This window comes from Odocoileus virginianus, chromosome 30 (genome assembly GCF_023699985.2).
Source record: "Odocoileus virginianus isolate 20LAN1187 ecotype Illinois chromosome 30, Ovbor_1.2, whole genome shotgun sequence".
Lineage (NCBI taxonomy): Eukaryota > Metazoa > Chordata > Mammalia > Artiodactyla > Cervidae > Odocoileus > Odocoileus virginianus.
The window spans coordinates 32,564,804-32,589,617 of NC_069703.1; the positions used below are offsets into that span (position 1 = coordinate 32,564,804).

The 24,814-nt window shown below is 37.9% G+C and overlaps 1 protein-coding gene across 24 annotated transcripts in view; it reads right to left on the reverse strand.

The window, feature by feature from the left end:
* The window catches only part of EIF4G3 (eukaryotic translation initiation factor 4 gamma 3), a 348,977-nt gene that overhangs the window by 202,897 nt on the left and 121,266 nt on the right, over window positions 1-24,814 (reverse strand). For 22 of the 24 annotated variants that reach the window (XM_070458866.1, XM_070458863.1, XM_070458861.1 and 19 more), the window contains one exon: window positions 15,756-15,884. The exons of 1 other annotated variant lie outside the window; for it this stretch is intronic. The gene's annotated coding sequence lies outside the window, so the exon portion shown is untranslated. Of the gene's footprint in view, window positions 1-8,242; window positions 8,345-15,755; window positions 15,885-24,814 lie in introns of those variants that run through there. One more of the 24 variants, XM_070458860.1, reaches the window with a different exon arrangement.

The window sequence follows — 24,814 nt, forward strand, 5'->3', positions numbered from 1 at the left end:
ACTAAATCCTGTATCAATATGGTACTGAACTGGTTTTTAAAAATCTAAATCCCTGCCAAAATATCCATAAAAGACTTTCTGGCTTCAGAATTCAATCTTAACTCATGATAACAGTACTATTGAGAAAAGATTCACAGACCCTTCCTCAATATAAGCCTTCCTCAGAACAAGCTCTCAAAGCATGTAACAGAATACTTGGCTCTTTTTTAGCTAAGCTGTACCTGTAAAATAAATCTCTACTGAATGACACAAAACAGTCAACAGTACTAGTGAGAAAAAAGCCCTTCTGTTTACCCAAATAAACCACTGCAAACAGCCACTAAATTACACTTTTAGAAAATTTTATTTAGAGCCATTTCCATCCCAAAAGAGGCATTCCATTCCTTACATTCAGGCATTGTATATGGGGAAATAAAAGCCTTACTGTTTTAAAAAATTTGAATAACACTGTATTGCAGCTTTAAATCCACAAAGATTTGATATGTTGAAGCCAAAACAACCTGCTCTTACTCTGCTTGTATCAGAAGGGTCAACTATTCCAGGGACCCCCAACCGCCAAGATCTATAACGTCTGATAATCTGAGCTGGAACTAATGTAATATTAATCGAAATACAGAGTGCAATATGCACAATAAGTGTAAAGTGCTTGAATCATTGAGAAAACTTCCCCCACCCCAATACCAGTTCATGAAAAAATTGTCTTCCATGAAACTGGTCCCTGGTACCAAAAAGGTTGGGGACTGCTGAATTATACCTCTCAGACAGAACTTGATTTTATCATAAAAATTAAATGGTATATATTATCAATGCGGTAAAAACTATTTCAGTACAGACTGTAATGCAAAATATATTGTCTATAAAAAGTTAACAGTCTCCTGTAGATATTAGAAAGAAATAACTTCTCAATCACCAAAGTCACGGTCCCTAAGGTGAGAAATTCATTATGTTTGTATGTGGTCTAAAATATGAGGATGCTTTCTGTTCTTTTCACTGAAAAGCACTTCCAGCAAAGAAGACCTAGGAAGTGTGTGGGTATTCCCTGTTCCACAGCTCTGTTCTCAACATTAGAATCACTTGGGCCTCATCCCAAGCAATTAAGAGAATCTCTGGGGAATGGTTCTCAGGAATCAGAAGATTCTAGAGGCAGCAAGGATTGAGAACCACTCTTTTATTTCTAAGCAGTGACATTATATGTAGCAGAAAAACACTGCACTAAGTTTACCACCACTTCTATATTCTTTACACTTACTTTAACATTTAAATTCTATGATTTTTTTGCTTCTCATAAAACACAGATGGGCTCATATAACAGGATGGCTTTCACAATACACCTTGATCTCACACACACTGTGTTCCCACAACAATAACTATACTATTCAAACCTTAGCTCTTCCCTACATGGCATAATAAAAACCATTCTCTGCCCAATCCCAGTCCCAGTTTCCCCAAGGCTATTGGGCTAAATGTACTGATCTGCCTAAGGAGAATTCAGTGCCTGATGACTGAATTCCCAGATACCAAAAGTATTCCATAACTTGTGCACTGATGGTTCTCTGCTTCCAAAGTTCGAAACGTTCTTTCAATGAATTTGTAGGGGAGAAAGTGGTCTCCCCGTCCTATTCCTCCACCATCTTAGCTCCTCCTCTACTTCCATAATTAACAACGATGACAAAAGTTGTTTCAAAAAACAAATGTTGTTTTTTTTTAATCACATCATACTGTTTCATAAAAACAATGTTATAAGTGGTGGTTGTAGTCCCAAAACTATTCATGAAAGCCTAGTATGCATAAAACAAACCTGAGTACTACGATGAATTATGAGAAAGCTAGGAATAATGGATGTGAGAGCTGGACTATAAAGAAAGCTGAGCACTGAAGAATTGATGCTTTTCAACTGTGGTGTTGAAGAAGACGCTTGAGAGTCCCTTGGGCTGCAAGGAGATCCAACAAGTCCATCCTAAAGGAAATCAGTCCTGAATATTCACTGGAAGGACTGATGCTGAAGCTGAAACTCCAACACTTTGGACACCTGATGCGAAGAACTGACTCATCTGAAAAGACCCTGATGCTGGGAAAGATTGAAAGTGAGAGGAGAAGGGGACGACAGAGGATGAGATGGTTGGATGGCATCACCGACTCAATGGACATGAGTTTCAGTAAGCTCCAGGAGTTGGTGATGGCAGGGAGGCCTGGTGTGCTGCAGTCCATGGGGTCACAAAGAGTCAGACATGACTGGGCAACTGAACTGAACTAGGAATAATGTCAAGAGCTGGGACCTGGAGATGTAGACTCAACTCTTTACAAACAGAGCTGTTCGGGAACTGCTGCACAGAAACCACCCACCTTGGCCAGGCCCACTTGCCTGAGCTGCCTCACAACAGGGGGTGCTGACAAGGAATATGGTGCTGCCACTGAAAACTCACTGGGAGGATTCACCAAGGGTTTAAAAGAGGGAGGAGATGACCAACCTCCCAGAGTCCCTCTCACCGTAATCCATCTTGGGTGAGAGATACACGCACCACCAGGAAGGACCCTAAATCAGACTATGCAACATCCCCAATCTTCAAAACAGAGATAATCATATCTATCCATAGGCTTATTGAAAAGATAAAATAAAAATAGTGGAGTAACTAAGAAATGCTCTAACCTGTAAGGTAATCTATCATTAAGACACTATCCTTAAATACATAATCTGATAAGAGGAATATACAACAAATACTAGTTTACACAGTTATAATTCAAGTTACATTAGGAAGGAACAGCTTTTGGTTAAAATTATTTCTAAATCTTTCCAGCAGACAAGGTCCTCCTACACTCACTGTCCCTTATCTACAAGAGTTGCGATTTTTCAGGAGAATCTGTCCATCTGATTCCTACCGCACTACATCTACTTTTAGAGTGTGTTACAGGAATAGCTTCTAGTATGAGACTGTCTCTTTCAAAGACCTTCTTCGGATGGTCATTCTTCAAGAAACCTATATTCTTTAAGGTCTTCCAGAGCAACTCAAACTAAGCCAAACACAAAGGCTTAATGACGGATGCCCTTTGTATGCATCCAGCTTTTTGATAACTTTCACCTTCTCTATAAGGTGTACAAAGTTTTGTAACACCCTTTTCTAATATGCACTTCAACAGCGTTTTTCCTCCTTTGGTTTCATACTTTTTAACTTCATTGCTGCTAAAGTTAACAGTCGCTCAAAATCAAAGAGGAGATGGTAGAATAATGTCTTCCAGGTCCTTGATACTTATTTTCTTTGCCTGTTGGCCAGCCTCCAGTCCCTTTGCTACTTCCCTCCCTTCTTAACTGTTGCCAAATGGTTATGTAAATAAGCCAGCTGGCTTCTGAGTCATCACTTCTGTATTCAACTTCTCTAACTCCCAAAGTGAACCCTGATAAACTCTTTGAACCCTTAACAGCCCCTGGAATTTCTCAGCGTCTTTTTTAACAGGGCAGCTGGACTTCCCAGTGCTTCCTCTCACTCCTGCCGGGCTTCTAGTGGCAGCTGTTGGTCACAGACTAATAACGATTTCCATTGTTCTTTCCAATATGCCTGTCCTTGTGATAACTCAATACATTTTTCTCTAGACTTGCTACTGTTTTCTAAAAGGAGAAAAATCTCCATGTGTAAAATTTTAAAGTTATAAAGAAAAGGAATAGTTAGCCTACACTGCATTTACTGTAAAGAAGTAACTGCTGACTTGGTGATGGTTTTTTGGATATGTCATCAAAGACACAGACAACAAGAGAAATAAACAAGTAAATCAGACTTCCTCAAATTTAGAAACTTTTGTGCAAAGGTCACTAACAACAGAGTGAAAAGGCATCTAATGAGAAAAAACAGTGCAAATCACTGATAAGGAGCTGAGATCCAACACGACTTCCCCACGTAAAACTCCAGTTAAAAAATGGGCAGAGGATTCGGACATTTTCTCCACAGAATACAAACAAATGGTCAATAAGTACATGAAAAGATGGTCAGCATCACTAATCACTAACAGCATGTAAATGTCTTACACACACATACTCATGAATTTTCTTTCTGACACAATAATCAAGTTTGCTATCATCAAAAAGAGCATATTCTGAATGACAGTAGACATGAGTTGGCCATTCAAAGGACAATTACTATATACAAAATTCTTGACTCCTGGTATGAAAACAGATAAGGCAGTGTGGCAATTTATAGCTACTGTTTACAATCAACAATAGAAGACATAAACTACGTATGAAAATAAAACCTACAATCCTTAAATTACAACATAACAGTTGTGAAATAAAGTCATTTTTTTTATGGCAAGACAGGAGAAATTTAAACAGAAAATCTTCTCTGCCCCATGGCCTCCTCTCCCTCTCTCTGTGCATTGTATACCTCCCCCATCCATCACCAAACCTCCGCCATCAGCAGTAATACCAGCTCAGCCATAAAGAGCAACATTCTCTTAGCATCAACAAGACAACTCCTTAAGAGACAGCATTCCCTGTTGATTTTGTAAGGGGTCAATGATGATGTGGATTATTTAAACTGTCAGTGAAAAGTCATGTGATATACAGCCCTGTCTTAAAAAACATATATAACTGTGCCTTGACTTTCTGGTGGCCTGGTGGCTCAAGTGGTAAAGAGTCTGCCTGCAATGTGGGAGACCAAGGTTCAATCCCTGGGTGGGGAAGATCCCCTGGAGAAGGGAATGGCAGCCCACTCCAGGACTCTTGCCTGGAGAATTCCATGGACAGAGGAGCCTGGTGGGCTACAGTCCACGGGGTCACAAAGAGTCGGACACGACTGAGTGACTAACACTTTCACTTTCACTTTCATTTTCACTTGACTCCATGGGTGGAACCATTCTCAGAGCCTTCTTAGATGCTATTCCTGGGTTATAATCCTGAAATTTAGCTCAAATAAATTTTTCTGTATCTTTCTTAGATTGACTGATTAATTTTTCATCAATATACTTTTCCATTCAAATCACTGAATTTTTTAATCAACTTTTCTTATCTTCTAATATATGCCCTTAAGGCTACATGTTTTAAGTAACACTTTATGTACATCACACAAATTCTGATACAAAGTGCTATTTTTCATTCATTTCTAAAGATAATGTTTATATTTTGATTTTATCAAGTCAAAAGCTTTTTAAGATTTCCAAATAAACAAATTTTAATTTTTTCTCCTACATTATGCTTAAGATTATGAAAGATACAAAATTATGTTCTAAATAAATAATGCTAGCCAACCCCTAATCTAATTAAATTATATTCTAACTAAAATAAGTTATAATTCTGATAAGGTTTTTTACAAACAGCAACTATGGTCTGTAAAGTTTCAGTTTAAACATAATTTAGATTTTGTCTTTCTTTTGTTGTTAAGCTCTAAATTCTACAGAAGTATATTTAGAAAATAATATAAATACGATTGGAATTTAACATATTTCTCTGTAACCTAGCATATCATTAAATTTTATAAGTTCTCTATGAGAAGCTGCAGAAAAATAGCAGTCTCAATAGAATGAGAAAAATGTAAATTAAATTATATATTTATAAATTTATTATTTTGATCAAATTATCCATAGCCTTTTCAATAGTTTAGCTAACTTGAATCGGTAAAGCATCCTCTCTATATTTTTAAGGTTTGATAATTATGATACTGAAACCACTGATATCCTCAATTACTTTTATCCTGGTTTGTTCTATACAAAATTTCTCTTTCATACATATAATCAAAATATGTATTTATATACACACACATTCTTGAGCTAATACACATTTATATAAAAACAAGTTTACCATCTGTGTCATTTATCTGTATCAGGGATTGGCAAACAATGACCCTTAGCATTTGTTTTTGTGGGGCTACCTATGAAAAGGTTTTTTAACCTATTTAAAGGGCTGAAAAAGAAGAAAAACCAGCAGCAGCAACAAAAGATAATCTGACTCCAAAATATTTATTATCTTGTCTTTCTAAAGTTCGCTAATTTATCAGGGGCTGGCAAATTTATCCCTGTTGAGGTCTGGATAGAAAATATTTTAGGTTTTGTAAGGCATCCCATCTCTGGCAACACTGAGCTCTGCACCTGCAGCACAAAGGCAGAATTCACAAACAAATTAGTATGGGTGTGTTCTGGTGAGACTTTACTCACCAAAACCATGAAAGGGTCCAGAGTAGGCCCTTGGGCCACAGTCTGCCAACCCCCAACCTATACGATTACTAACTGATCTGTCCATTTTTCTGAGATGTCAATCTCCCACATTGATTTGAATTTGACCACTTCCATTTTTAAAATTTGCTTTATATATATTCTAAACCAATTATTAAGTATCTAAGAGTTTATAATATTACATTCTCTAGAAATTATTTATTGTAGGAATTATTTCTCACCCATACAGCTTTTTGCTTTAAACTGTATGTTGACTCCTGAAGGTTGCTTATACCTGCTTTCTTATTAGCATTTTCCTTTAAATGGTTTCCTGCTTTTGTTTTTAATCTTTGTGTCATGTTCAAATGCATATTCCTAGATTCCAGTTTTTGACAAATTGAGTGCATATTTAATAGAGGAATTTAATGTCATTATTATTAGTTAGCAAAGATGATGTTTTATAGCACTTATTTTGTTTCTTTTTACTTTGGTATTTATTCTTTGGCTGGACTGGGTTTTGAGGGCTGCATGGGCTTCTTTCCAGCTATGTGAACGGGGGCTGCTCTACCTGTGGTTAGCGGGCTTCTCGCTGAAGTGGCTTCTCTCGCCGCAAACCCAGGCTCTGGGGCACACGGGCTGCAGCGGCTGCGCCTCCCGGGCTCTAGAGCGCAGGCTCTAGAGTAGAGTGCAGGCTCTAGAGTAGAGTGCAGGCTCTAGAGCACAGGCTCAGTAGCTGTGTGCACGGGCTTAGCTGCTCCGCAGCATGTGGGATCTTCCTGGATCAGGGATCGAACCCATGTTTCCTGCATTGGCAAGCGGATTCTTTACAACCGAGTGACCATGGAAGCCCTGTATTTACTTTGTAATATCTCCTTTCTTACTTTTTGTTAAATTCATGGGATTTATGGTCCCATCTTATTCGTTATTACTAAGATAACTACTCTTGGGCCTTCCAGGTGGCACAGTGGTGAAGGATCCACCTGCCAACTGAGACACAGGAGATGAGAGTTCAATCTCTGGGTTGGGAAGACTTTGCCTAGTGAGGAAATGGCAAACCACCCCAGTATCTTGCCGAGTAAATCCCATGGACAGGGGAGGCCTGGCGGACTGTAGTCCACAGGGTCGTAAAGAGTCAGACACGACTGAGCACACACGTATATCCTTTGACCATTACCGGTGCTCTTTACTTACCTACTGTCTTTCACCTCTAACCCAGGCTGTAAGTAGGAGGGTGCTTTCACCTCCTGTCAGGACGGCTTGACACCAGCTCCATTCAGATTGCGAGTCTCTGAAAGCCACTTAGAGATCCAGCAGCAAACATGCATGCACACCTGATAATCAAAGTACTAGCCTCACCTCTCACCTACTGAGTTTCTGATGAACAATGTGCAGTAAAACGTCCTTCTCACAAGTCTAAGCGACAGTTTCCTAAAGAACTTTTCCTCTAAGCTCCTAGGTTCTCACAACACCACCATTTCTCCTCTTTCATTCCCTCAGCTCTAAGAATGTTAGCTGCTTCTTGCAGTTACTAATCTCCGGACTACTGCAGTGTCCCTTTGAGAATCAATCAGCTAGTTTATCCAAGACTCTCAGTTCTACAAAGATTCTATATTTTTTCTTTTGGTCAAGCTGTGAGGTTTCTTGGACTCTCGGGTCCTTGACTGGGGACTGAACCCCGAGCCCTACGCAGTGAAAGTGCAGTGAACCTGCTGGACTGCCAGGGAATTCCCAAGATCCTAGCTTTCTTATTATTTCAAGTAAACATTCTCATTGATTGCAGATGAAAATAAATAAAGTCTGTTAGTTGTTCAGGCATGTCTTTCTCTTTCTCTTTGCGACCATGTGGACTGTAGCCCACCAAGCTCTTCTGGCCACTGGATTTTCCAGGCAAGAATACTGAAGTGGGTTGCCATTCCTTATTCCAGGGGATCTTCCCAACCCAGGGATGGAACTTGTGTCTCCTGCTTGGCAGGCAGACTCTTTACCTGAGAAACCTTCTCCCACTTTCATGCAAATTAACCCCCCCCCCCACCAATTAATCTGGTTAAGAATATATACTTACATGACAGATTAAACTTGGAACAATATTCTACATGTCTATGGTACCTACCCCTCTGCTGACCTTTCTCCCAATAGTCCTATCAGCCTGCTTCTCCCACAGCTCTCTGAATTACATAAATGGTGCTATGAATGACGGTGCCTTCTCCCTTACCTGCAAAAAAAATACATACATTGAAGCCCTAATCCCCTAGGAGTGTGACGTATCTGGAGAAGTGGCCTGCAGGAGACAATCAGATTTAGATGAGGTCATGGGGTCCCTCATGATGGGAGCAGGGTCTTTGTAAGAGACACCAGAGAGCTTGCTCTTCTCCTCTCTCCGCCACGTGAGGAGGCAAGGTGGCCTTCTGCAATCCAAGTAGGAGATTCCCATCAGGACCCAAAAGTCTGCCAGCACCTTGACCTTGGACTTCCTGGCATCCAGAAATGTGAGAAATGTCTGTTGTTTAAGCCACCAAGTCTATGGTATTTTGTTTCAGTAGTGTGAGCTAATTAACCAAGACAAATGGAAAATAAATTTTTGCAGAATAAATCACAAGCACTCTGAATTGAATAGTCAGAATACTCCATTTCCTGATTCTCTTTAAAACTATTCTATTTGCTATTCCCCGATTTAGTGGTACATGCTAATTTCCATAGGTGAACTGAAGTTGCAATTTTCAACACCATAAAAAACTTAAAAAATAATGTCACAGCTATGTAAAAAAAACAGACTGGTGGCACAGAAGTGAGTTTCTCTTCTTAAACTAAGGGAAGTAAGTGAAGTAAATCTACAAAGAAAATTCCCGAAGAGATTTTGTACTACCTATTAACACAGTTTAGTGGCAGTGAGAGAAATCAAGAAGTACCTACCTCCCAGAATGTGTCCAGAGAAAATGACTCCTTAAATGTGAAAGAGATAAAATCCTAAACCTTTTTCCCTTCACAAAATTGGTATGAAAATAAACATCATCAACAAAAAACTGAGCCTACAGCAAAGACGATGAAAGGAATGCCTGTAAAATCACTCAATTCATCCTCACTGGTTCTTACAAAATTCATCAATTTTCTAAACAGTGCTGAATTAATGTAGAACTCACTTTTAAAACTTTTACTCTTTATACTTAGATATTTCAAAATACAGATTCTAGTCTTTTCTCTAGTTACATGGAACGTAAAGAAAAGCATACCCAAACAAACCCGTAGGCATGGTAAGCTACTAAGATTGCGTAAAAGATGAAATTTAGAAAACATCTGGTAAAGTCCTAATTTATAAATATGGTTGCAACTACTTTCGTTAATGAAGAAAAAAGACAAAAGAGATAAAATTCTTTATCAAATATGACCACATTAACATAAATCTCAACAATTAAGAGGAAAAGGGCTTACCACAATTATGTAGCATATTTGAGATGAAACCACAGGTATAAAAGATTAGATTTATAAGACTTTATAACTTACTTTTATACTAATGACACTTGCAAAGGCATATTAATTTTAAACTATTTAATGACAGTATGTGCTGGTGAATTTTCAGTAAAGCATAAATTTTTAAGTACATATATTATCAACTAAAAAACAAACAAAAGAAACAGAGGATTCCGGCAACAGAGTCAACTAAATGCAGTCTATACTGCAGTTTCTAGAGCCTACATCAAATTTTCCTTTGCCACAAATGCAGCTTCCAAACACCAATTATGTCAAAGACTGCTTTAGACAGCTGTAGTATGCTCCAAGGGGGAGAAGGCAAGTATAAAAAACAAGAAATTTTGCTTCACTTTCTTTTTTTAAAGAAAGTCAACATTCATCTATTTCAACAATGAGATGTGAACAAGATTTTCAAGGCTTCCTCTACTTATCCTGCTTTAAGCCAGGTTGATTGTCAGAGTCATCAAACTCAGAATTTGTCATATTCATGAAAGACATTTTTTAAAAAAATCACAAAAAATATAAAAATTTGTTTGCAATACATAAAATTACTGTTTAGCTTAAAAAAAAGGAAAAGCAATTTGCAAAGTCTGAAACAACCTGTCAGTCAACGACTATGAGGTAACACTGAGTATTTTTCCTTAGATTTCTGAAAGAAAAAGGAAGTCTATAATTTGGATAAAGGAAAATGATTATAGGGACCATAAGTCATTTAATCACATTGTTTTATAATAATGAAAATAGTATGAATGAAAATAGTAAAGTTAAAATAAGTATCATGATCAATCACTACTCCTCAGTGAAGAAGTTCTTTGCTCAGTATTTCCAGAGACAATAAAGAATCTAACCAGTGGATCACATACCATCACCATCTCAGCCCACTATACAGCATGATCAAGTTGGTCTCTCAAAAAACAGAGGAACCAAATGAAATTTCTAGGAACAGGAGGTAGGAAACATGTACCACTCCACTTCTCTGCATTATTCTGAGCATGTCTTCTCAGCGATTACTGTGAGCACAGCTTAAGAACTTAGACAGTGACACCAAGAAAAGGACTAGTCATTGAACCTGACAATCAGTGCCAGTTTGGGCTCCTGACTTTGTAATTTAGCTCCATTATGTGAAAATTAACCGAGTTAAAACAAATATGTACCAACCATCAAGTAACAAGTATGAAACGTTTTTGTTTTCCCGAACTAATTTAAGATGCTCAACTATCAAACTTCTGACCTATTCTAAAAGACACAAAGTGAAAAAGAACACAAAGTTAGCCTAATTTTAATTCAAAAATATAGAATTCAAAATTTTTTCATATTAAGAACTGGGTACTCTCAAGTAGTTTCCCAGAAGCATGGAGATCTTAAAGGGAATTCAGATCTCATTTAATATAAGCCTCCTATTTACAAAGAGGAAAACTAAGCATTAATAGGAACTTCCAATAGTTGAACTCTGAAATAGTATTGTCAGGCTGGGACAATTGTCTAAGACAGGGCTCTTGACTCCCAGGAGAATGCACTTCTTTACTTACTTTGAAAACTGCCTCAGAAGATACTGTTAAATTCCAACATTATTCCCACAGTAAGGACATTCTCGGTTTAGAGATTGTTCAAGTACTGCCATTTCAAGGTGATTGAAAAGAATCCACACCTAAAAAGACTTTGTGTCTAATAATTTTCCACAGTTGGACAATTTCTCCTAAACTATAATAGTTCTCTAATAGTCAATAATTATATATATATATATAATAATTATATAAAATCTCTAATATATTATTATAGATATATTAGACAGAAGATCTAATCAGATATATATTATAGTCCCTACAGATATCTACCTATTATGCATATATCGATAGATATCTCTATATCTATGTATCTATATCTAATTAGATATATTATCTAATATATATTATATATTATTATATAACAATCTCTAATAATTATATAATAATAATTATATAATAATCTGTAGTAGTCAAAATTTTCTGATTTTCATTAAATGAAATCTCCTGAGGGAACAGGGCTAGAAAGATTTAGAAGTCACATAACAAAGGAAAATGCACATAAAGTCTTAAAACTTGAAAAATGCACAAGTGTATGTACTTGCACACACATGTATAAAATCCTATCCTGAAGAAAAAGAAACAGGTTAAATATGTCATCACTAACAATGGAAGGAAGAGACAGGGAGCAATTTTCTACCATGTCCTTCTTTCATGTTTCAAAGGTATGAAATTCATTTTTCTTCAGCTTAGCTGCTTTCACTCAAACCATGATCAACTGATTTCAGGCCAAACATTGAGTCACAGACACAGGTTGCTACCTGGGACAAAAAGATCTGATTCACAGAAGAACAGGAGATTGTCACTTCTAATAGCGCATGTGGTTAAAGAAGCTTCTTTCATCTTTTCTGCAGTTGATTTGAAATCAAACATTAATAGTTCTGTGTATAAGAATAAACCACACTATTTCCAACAGAAAATGACCAAGCCTGGCTTGTACTTTTTACCCTGGAAGGAATAAGCAAAGACCTGGAAAGACATCTCAAACTCCTAGAGGGAGCTTCTAAATTTCACACTAATACCAGAATGGTAGCCAGATTAGGTGAGTTAAGACACACGCGCACACACACGTACACACACACACCCACACATCCTGAAAAGAATCAAGTTGGAGATGCACAAAAATACCACGTGTCACTTATTGAAAGCATACATGTGTCCTCTTCTGAGGCAAGATTTTATATAATCTTGGTGAAAACTCTCTCGAAGAGCAGCAGAATTCTAATTCTACCCTATATAGCAATGAAGAAACCAAGTTCTAGAGATACTGAAAAATTTACCCAACATCATATAACCAGAAACTGACAGATCAAGTCCCAGAACCTGGAATCTATTTGACTCAGCCTGAAAAATTTTTCCCACTATTTTGAAGACTCTACTTTCCATCATGATCTACAAACATGTTAACTATTAAAGCCTACGGAGATTGTTTCCCACAAAACACCCCAATTTTCCAGGTATGTCAATTTAGAAAGATTTCCTCAACTCTATCAACAGACATTAAGACATTGTTAGGAGACAAATAAATTCATTATAAGGCCACCTCCCCTGTCTGAAAGGTGGGTATAAAAGCGGGTAGTGAATGAGATGTGATGTACTGGGGTCATTCATCAAATCAGGAAGAATGATGATAACAAAAAAGACCACAAAAGAAAAGCAAGGTAACATCTGGTGACCTTTCTTGGGGTTTACGCACTCTGACTTCTAAAAGCAACTAACAGAATGGCATACAAAAAGGTATTGGTGGGCTCGACAACTGAGACCACTGCTAGATCATCCTTCCTTAAATGCAAACTATGCATCTGCAAGCCACCCTCTTTCAGAACACTTCAGCGCTTTGGGCAAACTGCTGAGGTCAAGTCACAACTGGGAACAGGAAGAATTTGAAATGGAAAACTAAGCTGTTCCCCTTACATGCCAGCTACTGACCGCTTGCCTTTCAGCTCAAAAGTCAACCTATTTGCCAGTTCAGTGAAAATGGGTCTGGCACAGTGTAAAGGTTTCTCAGTAAAGGACACTGTAAAGATACTGCAAGAGGGAAAGGTTCTGCCTCCCACTCTTCCCAGGGCACAGCAGCCAGCAGTGCCCAGCGGCTGACGGCTAGCCCAGGTACCCTCTCAGGCTGCCCTGCAGCAGAGTGCCTCCACTAAGAAACTGCCCTGTGTGGGGTTTCCCCTCAGTAACTCAGAAGGCAGAATTCTGGCACATTCCAGAGAGCTGATTTCTAGTTCCACTGATGCAGTACCACAACAATTTCTCTACCCTTCAGAGAACCACATCAAGCCAATCTCAGCCCAAGGTGGGGGTGGTGAGCGGTGTCCTACCTAGTGCTAGCATGAAAGAAAGAGAGGCACACGGTTACAAAGGCCTTTTTTTTTTTTAGATTTTGGAGAGAACATACATTACACTTGGGTGTGAGACACCTCAAAGGACCTTCAGAGTGATCTGGGAGGTTTCCAACTTTGATTTAGGAAAAGAAACAAGGAGCCTCTGCAGAAAGTTCAGGCTGCAATGCCAGCTCCTCTATCACATGGGACCGAGGCTCCAGGTTCAGGCCATCTGAAGTGTCCGTGGCAAGCAGAGCTGCTTACAGAGCCTCGAGTCATCGTGTTCCACAGAAGCTCTTTGCTAAAGGAACTGGTGCTAGAGACGTCAGCTTTCCTCAACATTCTGTAAGATGGATTTCCAGCATGTTCCACTGGTAAGCCATTACTGACACCATGTATTCTCTACTATTAGGTATACCATAGCCATGCGCTCTCTGGTAATGGGGTGAAGAAGAATCTTCAGGGGAACTCTAACCTAGCCCCAGGAAAAGCAGCTACTCTATACATTTGTTGTTTTTGCATCCTTTAAGGTTTTCTCTCATTACTCCAATCCCCTATTATACTTAATAAACCCTATATACAAACTTTCCCTACTCAAACTACTACACAGTGTTTCTTTTCTCCTGAGACACATTCCTGGGTGTTCATTGGACGGACTGATGTTGAAGCTGAAACTCCAGTACTTTGGCCACTTGATGCAGAGAGATGACTCATTTGAAAAGACCTTGACGCTGGGAAAGACTGAGGGCATGAGGAGAAGGGGACGACAGAGGATGAGATGGTTGGATGGCATCACCAACTCAATGGACATGGGTTTGGGCAGACTCTGGGAGTTGGTGATGGACAGGGAGGCCTGGCATGCTGCGGTTCATGGGGTCACAAAGAGCTGGACACGACTGAGAGAGTGAACTGAACTGAACTGAGACACATACCAACACACCGTATCAATAGCTTGGGTGGCTCTCTTCCATACTATGAAACCGACATTGGAAACATCTTAAACGATTTAGAATTCACTTTGACATGCTTTACTTTTAAAGCTCAATTTTAAACAGGAATTATTTGGACTGAGTTTAAGTATAGCAGTAGTAGCAGCAGTTGTGTTAGTTGCTCTGTCGTGCCTCTCTGAGACCCCATGGACTGCAGCCCGCCAGGCTCCTCTCTCCATGAAACTCTTCAGGCAAGAATACTGGAGTAGATAGCCACTGCCTTTCTCCAAGGGATCTTTCCAACCCAGGGATTGAACCCAGGTCTCCTGCACTACAAGCAGATTCTTTACCATCTGAGCATGAATGGTGCTATTTCAATTATGGTTGGGCATATTGGTACATTCCTTCGCCAAACACTCTATAGTTTAAACTATCATTCATCAACCTTTACCTTATAATCGCCAGCCATTAGCACTGCTATTAGTAATTCTTCCTCTTATTATTCAAGCTCTTCAAAGGCATAAAAGATAAAGGCCCAAATTGGAAACAAGTTACAAAATTAATTTTTATTATTAAAAAGAATGGTTATTAGGTATAAATATTGATAATCTCAAATAGCATGATTCAAAGTTACTGGCCTAACTATGTCTACATTACGATAAGAGACATCCTAACTCTATACCACTGTTAACCACAAGGAAGATCAAATGAGCATATAATGGTGAGTTGGTGCAAGCTGAAAGAGCTCTTGGGAAAGGGCTTAATATACAGGGAACCCACAGGGCCACCTTAAAACAGTATAACGGTGTCTCCTGTGCCTGGTAACTGGAAATAAACTAAGGAGTTCACTACCCCTGAACACTTCAACAAAATTTTAAGCCTAACAATTTTAATAATCTATTTACAAAATCACACCAACAAAACTTACTAAGAGGAAAAGACATCATATCTTTTAGAAAAGTAGAAACTAACCGTCAACAATCCACCAGAAAGTGAGAAGAAGCAAGACTATCAGATTACTCACTGAAATGCAAACACACGCTTTTCATGGGATTTGTGAAGAACGTGAGAATTATACTCTAATTTCCAAAACAATCAAACAAACAAAACCTAAATATCACTGGCAGTTTATTCTGAATGACTCCAGAAACGAAATGCGTAAAACTGTTACTAGCCACCATAATGGGAGGTATGTCTAAAAAATGTAGTAACACAAAACAGAAATAAGACAAAACTGAAATCTGTCTTCAAATAATATTGTATGTTTGTTTAAAAGTTTGCTTTAGAAAAATTCGGCTTTTACAAGGAAATTTATTTTAGGAAAAAAAGGTTTTCCTTACTTGAGAGAGTCCAGGGGACGATGCATGTCCCGGGGGCGTGGCCGCAAGATTTGGATGCCCCTTGTTTATCTCATGTGCTGAGTAAGGGGAAGGGGTCGGGGGTCCCGGCTGTCTTGCTACTTGTGTTACCTGTGAAGAAATCGGTATTTAGTAAGAGTATTAGCAACTCAGTACTAATAAATATTGCAAAAGTAGCTTACTTTTAATATATTAAATTCTCTATCTCACAAATTAAAATAAATATAAAACTAAAAGCTTAAAATTTCAAAGTTGAAAAAATGAAATTAGTATAAAAAAATGAATATTTTTATCCACTTGATAAAAGCTTCTCAAAGCATACTAAAAACTAAAAATTTTAAAGGAAAAATATAAACAAAAAAGCCAGACTAGAAACAACATCCTATAGGATGCCATTTATTTGATATTTTGTAAAAGGAACAAAAAGGAAATAACAAGAAATGATTACAAAAGCAAACAGTAACTACAAAAAGGGCACAAGGAGATTCTAGGGAGTGACATAACTTGCTTCAAGATCATTACTGTATGCAGATTACATATCTCTTTGTACCTGTAAAAACCAATGGAAGTATACATAGAACTGTAATAAGGTGAATTTTACCTTAAATAAATTATACCTCAATAAACCTGATTCAAAAGTTACTTATAGAGCATAATCGCATTTTTGTTTCTAAAAAAGCACACCTAAATATACATATACATATTTCTATATGTGTATTTAAGTGTAAATATGTGTGCATATATAAATATATATATACATACTCACAAGTATGTATACATATTAAAAAAGCTTTATAAGAAAGATACACAAAGATCTTAATAGAAAGCATGCAAGTGTTTTTTTCCTATTTTTATATTCTCATATAGTTCAACAGTCACAAACCTGAACAATCAAAAAAATAGCATATGCTTTTATGTAAATAAAAATTATGTCTCCCCCACTTTTTATTGGTAATAAACCACCCATCAGCCTTTGAGAGGTATGAAACCACTTTACTCTGGCCCCTTTCTAGCATCTAACAATCATTCTTACCCAACTCTATCAGTCTAACCCACAATAGCACTGACGATTTGGCTAACCTCCATGAATAAGGGGCAATTCTGCAGTTGTGTTTGTTAAGTCACTTCAGTTGTGTCTGACTCTTTGCAACCCTATGGACTATAGCCCGCCAGGCTTCTCTGTCCATGGGATTCTCTAGCAAGAATGCTGGAGTGGTTGCCATTTCCTTCTCCAGACATCTTCCCAACCAAGGGATCAAACCCTCATTCCGTATGTCTGCAGCATTGGCAGGCGTGTTCCTTACCACTAATACCACCTGGTAAGCCCCATCTATCCATCTGAGACATAACTTCCTGCTTTTTCATGCTGATGAACTTTCTGTAATGTGGCTTTTGCTTAAGTCTCTGTGGAGCTGTGGTTCTTCTGGCTTCTTCTGTCTACCCTCTGATGTAGGAGGTGAAGAGGCTACAGTGAGCTTCCTGATGGGAGGGACTGGTGGAGAGGTTATCTAATATAAAACAATTCATTCTCCTTAGGTTGAGTGGAGCCATGAATCCCTTGCAATCTAATAGAAACAAACTTCTTCCTATACTCATATTTTTAAATGCATAAATAGATTACAAAAACCAATTATGTTGAAATATGGGTATTAATTCATTAAGACAAAATTGTGATATAATATACATTCTGTATTACTGTATTGAAAATAGTAACTAATGACAGTTGCTGCCCACATTCATAATTCAAAGAAATGATAACATTTAGTAAGATATTTTAACCCAGTTCTTAGATCCCCTGAATCTACCACAGAGTTAAAAACTCTACCCAGAGAGAAATGAAAGTGGTCTCTAAATGACATTAAGTTTTCCTAGAATTCACTCAGTCAGTCAGAAGCTCTGAAGAAAGTCTACTCTTGGTAATTTAAGCCTAAAATCCTTTGCATGCAGGCACACTAAGTCACTTCAGTCATGTCTGACTCTTTGCAACTCTGTCTACAGCCCACCAGCGTCCTCTGTCCATGGAATTCTCCAGGCAAGAATACTGGAGTGGGCTGCCATGCTCTCCTCCAGGGGATCTTTCCGAACCAGGGACTGAACCCGTATCTCTTATGTCTCCTGCATTGTCAGATTCAGTTCAGTACAGTTGCTCAGTAGCATCTGACTCTTTGTGAACCCCATGGACTGCACCACGCCAGGCTTCCTTGTCCATCACCAACTCCCAGAGCTTGCTCAACATCATGTCGATCAACTCACTGATACCATCCAACTATCTCATCCTCTGTCATCCCCTTCTCCTCCTGCCTTCAATCTTTCCCAACATCAGGGTCTTTTCCAATGAGTCAGCTCTTCACATCAGGTGGCCAAAGGATTGGAGCTTCAGGTTCAGCATCAGTCCTTCCAAGGAATATTCAGAAATTATTTCCTTTTAGGATGGACTGGTTGGATCTCCTCGCAGTCCAACAGATTCTCAAGAGTCTTCTCCAACACCACAGTTCAAAAGCATCAATTCTTTGGTGCTCAGCTTTCTTTATAGTCCAACTCTCACATCCAAACAGGACTTCTGGAAAAACCATAGCTTTGAGTTGACAGACCATTCTCAGCAAAGTAATATCCCTGCTTTTGAATACGCTGTCTAGGTTGGTCACAGCTTTTCTTCCAAGCAGTAATAAGTGTCTTTTAATTTCATGGCTGTAGTCACTATCTGCAGTGATTTTGGAGCCCAAAACAATAAAGTCTCACATTGTTTCCCCATCTGTTTGCCATGAAGTGATGGGACCAGATGCCGATCTTTGCTTTTAGAATGTTTTCAGCCAGCTTTTTCATACTCTCCTCTTTCACTTTAATCAAGAGGCTCAGGCTCTTCAAGTTACCCTTCGCTTTCTGCCATAAGGGTGGTGTCACCTGCATATCTAAGGTTATTGATATTTCTCCTGGCAATCCTGATTCCAGCTTGTGCTTCAACCAGTTGGGCATTTCCGATGATGTACTCTGTGTACAAGTTAAATAAGCAGGGTGACAATATGTAGCCTTGATGTACTCCTTTCCCAATTTGGAACAGTCTGTTCTTCCATGTCTGGTTCTAACTGTTGCTTCTTGACCTACATACAGATTTCTCAGGAGGCAGGTAAGGTGGTCTGGTATTCCTATCTCTTTGAGAATTTTCCACAGTTTGTTGTGACCCACACAGTCAAAGGCTTAGTCAATAAAGCAGAAGTAGATATTTTTCTTGAACTCTCTTGCTTTTTCAATGATCCAACAAATGTTGGCAATTTGACCTCTGGTTCCTCTGTCTTTTCTAAATCCAGCTTGAACATCTGGAAGTTCTTGGTTCACATACTGCTGAAGACTTGCTTGGAGAATTTTGAGCATTACTTTGCAAGCATGTGAGATGAGTGCAATTGTGCGGTAGTTTGAGCATTCGTTGGCATTGTCTTTCTTTGGAATTGGAATGAAAACACCTTTTCCAGTCCTGTGGGCACTGCTGAGTTTTCCAAATTTGCTGGCATGCCGAGTGCAGCACTTTCAGAGCATCATCATTTAGGACTTGAAATAGCTGAGCTGAAATTCCAACACCTCCACTTGCTCTGTTCGTAGTGATGCTTCCTAAGACCTACTTGACTTCAGACTCCAGGATGTCTGGCTCTAAGTGAGTGATCACACCATCATGGTTATCTGCATCATTAACATCTTTTTGGTATAGTTCTTCTGTGTATTCTCACCGGGTTACATCTGGCAGGTTATATTGGCAGGTTATGTCTATCTAAAACAGACATGAATACCTAGAGGTTCAGCTACCCATTCCCAAAGTTAAAATAAAATGGACTCATGGAGAACTAGTACACTCAAAAGCTTATAGATTAAGAAGAGACACAAATATGGTAAAAAGGGACCAAAGTTTAAAATCGAAATTAACTGTATTTCATTTCTTCACTGCTTTTTTTTTTGGCCATGTGACATGTGGGATCTTAGTTCCCAGAACAGGGATCGAACCTACACCCTCTACCACTGGAAGCATGAAGTCTTAACCAGTGGACATCCAGGGAAGTCCTTCTTCCTCCTTTTCAAGTAGCTTTATGATTTTCTTGAAAACTTCGTTTACAATTTCAAGTCTAAATTACATTTATAAGGGCATGAGGTTTACCATGAACTGTTATAGCTTTATAAATCTCATCAGGGCAATTTTTCAAAGGATAAAAACCAAAGTGCTATCTACATGTCTACTTTAGGAAAAATTAATAACCAGAATGAAGAGTTTTTACATGCAAATCTCTCACTAACAAGGCTTTATAAATTTATATTCTTATTTCACATACTTTAAATATTTTGATATTTTACTAAAGCAAAGCATCAAAATAGACACATATTTTTAACACTATGATAAAAATTTTCTCAGTGAAATAAGTTAGTTGTATTAAATATCAGGTCAATTCTCCAATTCAATATGATAAAACAAAGATTAAATTTACCTAGGTAAAAAAATCCTAATGTGGGAAAATTTTTTAAAAATTGCTGATTAGGGGCTTCCCTGCTGGCTCAGTTGATAAAGAATCCACCTGCAATGCAGAAGACCTGGGATCAATCCCTGGATTGGAAACATCCCCTGGAGAAGGGAACAGCTACCCACTATAGTATTCTGGCCTGGAGAATTCCCTGGACTGTGTAATACATGTATTTAACTCAAATAAAACAAAAAAACAAAAAACCAAATCTTTCCTGAAATTAATAGTAAATGAATATTAAAATATACCACTATATGTCCATGTTACACAAAGCAATCTATAGGGTTTATGTGATCTCTACAAAACTACCCATGACATTTTTCACATAACTAAAACAAAGACTTCTAAAATTTACAGGGGACCATAAAACACTTAGAATTCCCAAAGCAATCATGAGTAAAAAGAACAAAACAGGTAGCATAATTTTCTCAGACTTCACACCACACTATCAAGTCACAATAATCAAAACAGTGTGGTATTGGCGCACACACACATATACAAACACACACAAATAAGACACATGGACCAATGGAACAGAATAAAGAGTTCAGAAATAAACTCACACACCTATGGTCAATTAATCTTCAACAAGGAGGCAAGAATATACAATGGGGAAAAGACAGTCTCTTCAGCAAGTGGTGCTGAAAAGTTGGAAAGCTGCATGCAAATCAATGAAGTTAGAACATACCCTCAGGCTATACACAGACTCAAAACAGCTTTAAGAGTTATATACAAGACAAGACATAAAACTCCTAGAAGAGAACACAGGTAAGGCTTTTTTGAGATCATATTGTTATAACCTATGTCCTTTGAACATAGTGGCAAGTTCTCGTGTAGTGAGGAAAAAAACAAGTTTTCTCATCATTTATTATTAGTACCATCTCAACTGTGAAGGCTGGGAGCAGAAGCATAAAATGACTAGTTATGATAACTAACTAACTGCCTCCAGAGCTAAAGAAATTTTTCTCTTTTATACAATAGTTCATCTAAGCAAAATTAATCAATCATTTCTTGGTATGCAGAGAGAGGGACAATGTGTCTGTGTGTGCATGTGCACTGTATTTAAAAGATTATATGCTGAGAAATATTCACTTTTTTACGGATATTATAGTTCTGCATTGGCAATAATATGGAAGATCCAGAACTGTCATTCATATGCTCATGGAAATATAGATTGGTGCCAGTTCTCTGGGGAAGAACTGGGCACTAGCTGGCACCTTTGGAAGCAGGTGTGCCCTACGGTTTACTCTCACTGTGGTCTCTGTCCCCGTTTCCTGAGGGTGACGTGACGTCACAGTGCAGCTGGCACAGCCGCGTGGCCACACAGCCCAGCTCTCTGCAGGCTGCATTTGTGAGACAACAGGGAAGCGAGCACAGAGATACACGTACAAATCATCCATAGCTGCACTGTTCTTTTTACCCAATACTGGATAACACGAACATTCAGTAGCTGGAGACTGAATCAGTAATGAAATATTTTCCTATATGGAAATCAAATTAAAAACTAGAGCAACATTTCACAATTGGAATGACTCTCATAAATGTTAATAAGTGAAAAAGAACACAGAATATAGAGTATGATTCCAAAAATGACTCCAAAACAAAATTTGACTATATTAATTCAGAAATACATAACTGAAGGGCAACACTGTAAACAAAAGCAGGAAATTTTTTTAAGGCTTCTATATCAGGAATAGAAGGACTAGACATCAGAAAAGGCCATATCATGTTTTATTCTTTTAAACTTGGGAGGTGAGATAGTTTTTGCTTTAAAATTATTTGTTAAACTCTACTTTTATGTTTTATGCACCTTCATGCATGTATAATTCTCTTCAACTCCCTAAAAAAGATTAGAAACAAAAACAACCAAATTATTCAGGATGAAGGTTAAAATATCAGTTACAGTGGTATTAATTATATTGCTGTTCTACAAGAGTAGAAAGAATATAAAAAGAAAATAAACTAAATAAATATCTCAGGACTTCCCTGGCAGTTCAGTGGTTAAGATCCCTGGATGGGGAACTAGGATCCCACATGCTGCAGGGCTTGGTCTAAACAAAAAATAAATGAAGGGAAAAAAGAAAGAAAACCTCTAAAGTTTTGACTGAGTAAAAACTTCAACCAGCTAGTAAATTTCATTCAAAAGTTCTACTTAAAACCATCTCCTATAAAATCAATGATATTTGTTGTTTAATGAGCAATATAACTTGAAGAATCTTTTGAAAATGTAAAGCTAAACCATAAACCAGGGAAACTGAGATTAGTCAGTAAGTATAAAGTTGATTAAATAGAAAGTTGATTTGTTCGGCACTAAATTACCTGATTTGATAAAATATTCTGGCCAATTAAAAGCTATAAATATAAACTACAATTTCAAAAAATAGCTACTTAAAAAGTAAAGTTTCCTGAACATGATCATTCTCCTGACCCAGGAGGAATGAAAATACTGTGCAGGAAACGTATGTGGGGGGGAAGAAACGACCAGGTGTAAACAACAGGGAATAAGGTCTACAGAGAACTGGCGTGAATGCCCATCCCCCATACGGAAGCAGATACTCAGTTGGAGCCCAGCGCCACCACTTAGAATCTCAAACAAGTCATGCAGTATCTTCCAAGTTTTCAAGAAAAACTAAAAGTAAAGATTTTTACATAAAATTTTCCTAACTTCCAAAACACTATACTAGCCAAATAAAGCACATCGATACCTGAAGAAGACAGGCAGCCAGAGTGTGAATCTGGCTCAGGGGTACCTCATGATCACCAATGAAACATAAAACTTTCTAGGTTTTTTACCCCCCCCCACTTTGGACAAAATGAGGAACTATTTATTACTTTAAACAACAGCAGTAGAGTATCTCTGTACCACACTTTGAACCTAAGGTTCAGGGTAACACAAACAAGGCCACATACTATGTGTCCATGTGGTGACTTGCATTACCTGAAAGGAACCCTGAACTTAGGGAACTTGAATATTTTATAACGGACAGTAAGCATGCTGCCTTTTGCTCCAGAAAGAAAAATTATCTCTTTTATACAATAAGCATGCGTGCCCATTTGCTCTGAATGTCTTATACACAGCTATGGTATTCTTCCATCTCTGTCACTTTATGTACTAACACAAGGGACAGGGTAATAAAAGAAAAATGAAAATAGTAACGCTGTGACGAATTTATCCAGAAATCACCAATCAGCAAATCTAGAAAGAATAAACTCTATTTTAAGGAAGTACTCACATATAGACTTATGATTGAATTCTAGACAGATATGAATGAATATAGATATATTGTTAAACATTATATACACACATATAAAACACATTTTTATTCATTGCATCTACATATACATGTTGCCCAATATATGCAATAAAAACACAGCACTTAAAAACAATTAATTCTTTGTCAAAAGAATTGCAAAAAACTCCTGTCAAGAAATAATGTTTTCAGCAAAAAAATAAATAAATTCATTCCTATAAAGGCAAACACGGTACATAGTTTATGTCTGAAAAGTCATCCCTTAATTTTTTATCCCGAGATGAAGTTTACTTAGTGAAATCATCTGAAAGCATTTCAACAGCTGCAACTCCCACATGGAAATTACCAAGTTCAATTTGGGGTAGACTGGAAGGATTCCAAAGCTTTTCTTCAGTTCAGTTCAGTTCAGTTCAGGCAATCAGTCGTGTCTAACTCTTTGCGACCCCATGGACGGCAGCACACCAGGCTTCCCTGTCCATCACCAACTCCCGGAGTTTACTCAAATTCATGTCCATTGAGTCAGTGATACCATCCAAATATCTCACCCTCTGTCATCCCCTTCTCCTCCCGCCTTCAATCTTCCCCAGCATCAGGGTCTTTTCCAAAGAGTCAGTTCTTTGCATCAGGTGGCCAAAGTAATGAAGCTTCAGAACTTCAACATCAATCCTTCCAATGAATATTCAGGACTGATTTCCTTTAGGATGGACTGGTTGGACTGCCTTCTTACTTGGCTAATTTCAATACTCAAGCCTCAGCTCTCCACCCCTCCTGGTGAGTTTTTCATATCATCCTACTTCTTCCTTCAGATTATTTATTTCCCAATATTTAGAGATATTTTTAACTAAAAATATTGGGAAATAAAAGTTGATTTAGTCAATTAAAAGAAACACTACAGTGAATACTAGAAAATTTTACTAGTATCATGACATTTTTTCAAAGTCAGACATTATTACTGCCAAACTCCTCCCAAAAACCAAGAAAAAGAGAAAGAAAGTATATTACCTTCCTCCTTGCTCTCCTCTTAGCTACACTTTTTAGGTTGAACCATGTGGAATTTCTGAAATTGAAGCTTTTTTCACATTTTTTAAAAAGGCAATTTCATAAAATTTGAGTAATACTTAAATACTCAAGCAAATAGATGCTATCATGGACACTTCTATCATGGACTCTCTGAGTACTGGGTTCAATTCTAAGGATTGTTTCTTTTCATATTTATCAATAACTGGCAATGGAAGCTAATGCAATAAAAACACATCAGCTACTTTTTCAATGCTGACTACCTACCTCAAAT